This window comes from Otolemur garnettii, unplaced genomic scaffold (genome assembly GCF_000181295.1).
Source record: "Otolemur garnettii isolate 467f Iridium unplaced genomic scaffold, OtoGar3 scaffold00136, whole genome shotgun sequence".
Classification (NCBI taxonomy): Eukaryota; Metazoa; Chordata; class Mammalia; order Primates; family Galagidae; genus Otolemur; species Otolemur garnettii.
In genome coordinates this window covers 226116-227977 of record NW_003852531.1, presented here as the reverse complement: position 1 = coordinate 227977, position 1862 = coordinate 226116, and the positions used below count along the sequence as shown (strand labels likewise).

Genomic DNA, 1862 nt, shown 5'->3' with positions numbered 1-1862 from the left:
CCTCTGACCAGGGTTGCTACCAGTCGGCCATCTTCCCAGAATCCCCTTGAATTTCTATTTCTATCTTTTCCTCTATTCTATTAATCTTATTTGCAATCCAAATTCTGAATTCAATTTCTGACATCTCAGCTAATTGTTTATATAGGGGATCTTCAGTTTCATCTGCCACATACTTTCTTGGGGGGGTTGACCTACTCTGGTTATTCATATTACCAACCACATCTTTTCTTTGGGGGGGGGGTTGATCTACTCTGGTTATTCATATTACCAGAGCTTTTTCGCTGATTTTGCCCCATGATAATTTTACCCCATTTGGCTTTTCCCCTTGAGGTTTGTCAAGGACCCGTACAATGTTACGGCCTGAGAGACTGGGGACCTGCTTGGTGTGATAGGGCTAAGTGGCTCTGTCTTATTTTCAACTGGTCTCTGTCCTACCCTAGTGATTCAGTTTCTCTTGGTTCAAGTCTCTGCTGAGGAGAAATACCAGCAATTAAGTTGCTTTGCTCCCTACAAACAATTGGGCAAGAGAAATGAAACCTTCCCTCAACCATACTCACAGGGTGCCCCTTTAAATAGTCCCTGGGTGGTCTGCCCAGTGTAAGGGGTCCAAACCAGTTGTCCTAGTCAGCACCAGTTTCATGTGGAAAAGTTCAAATATTTCCGGCAGCTAGATAAGAGGGGTCTATTCACAGCTCAGATATAAATTGCTCTAGTGCTCCATGAGGGCAAAGGGCCCCACCCAGTAAATGATTTAGTCTGGGAAGGTTAATACCTCCTTCCCCACCTTGTACCCAGTCACTCGTAATCCAGGTCTGTGACCCTATTTACTCCAGTAGGCAACTGCTCCCGGGGTTTGCAACTGCTCCTGGGGTTTATGACTGCCAAAATCACCCAGAAATCTGAGTCCAGCAGGGCAGTCTTGTGTGTTTAAATTAGGCTCTGAATATTCTCTTAATTCTCGCCCCTCTCCTTCCATCCCAGCTAGATTCCTCTGCGAGTCAGAGGCTGCTCGAGCTGATGAGGAACTCAACCCTGGGCAGCAAACAATTAGAATTTACACTCAGGTGTCAATCTCTGCCTGCCCACTGCCTTTGTGTTAGCATTCCCCTGAGGGCGAGGTCCTCTTTGGGAAATCTGAGTCCAGTCCAGCAGGGGAAGAATTTAGGCTTTGGAGGTTCTTGCCATTGCAGCCTAACACCTTCTGTCTGTCTAAATTCTTCTGAAAGTCAGAGGCTGCTAGAGCTTGTGAGGAACTCAGCTTGGGCAGCAAGCAAATTAGAGTTTACACTCAGGTGTCAATTCCAGCCTCTGCCCACCCACTGCCTTTGTCTCAGCTATTTCCCTGAGGGCTGGTACTAATGGTCTCTTTATGAAAGTTACCAAGTCCATTCATTTGGCCAGTGGCTGCTGTCCAGAACCTCTGGTTGCCCAGAGAGATGGGGCTCACTTATCTGGGATGGTATCAGTTCACAGCTCAGGATGCCACTGTTGCTGTATGACTTCCTCCAAGCCAACTTTCTTCTCCTCACTCCTATGCCACAGTCAGCACAGTGCAGCACCAGCCCTTTCCCCCTCCACTACTCTCAAGGAGATGCCCAAGAATCTGGACTCCATAGGTAACAAACCACCAGACCTCAGGTTGAGGGGGGAATCCTCGGAGTTCAATGTTGCAGGTGGGGAATATATACAGTTTTATACAGTTTTACAGTTTTATGCCTGGCAGGAGGGTGCCATGGCACGCCAGCTTGGGTAGGAGGTCCGGTTTTTAGGGGGTCTCTCCCATGGGATAAAGTGGGAAGATGTTTGAACTCTGCTCACTTGTTTGCATGGAGTAAACTGCAAGCCCTTCTTGTGGGGGAGGG

The 1862-nt window shown here is 47.9% G+C and overlaps 1 protein-coding gene across 1 annotated transcript in view; it reads right to left on the bottom strand.

Annotated features, from left to right (window-relative positions):
* Positions 1-1862, bottom strand: part of LOC100947382 (suppressor of cytokine signaling 5-like) — a 40628-nt gene that overhangs the window by 30163 nt on the left and 8603 nt on the right.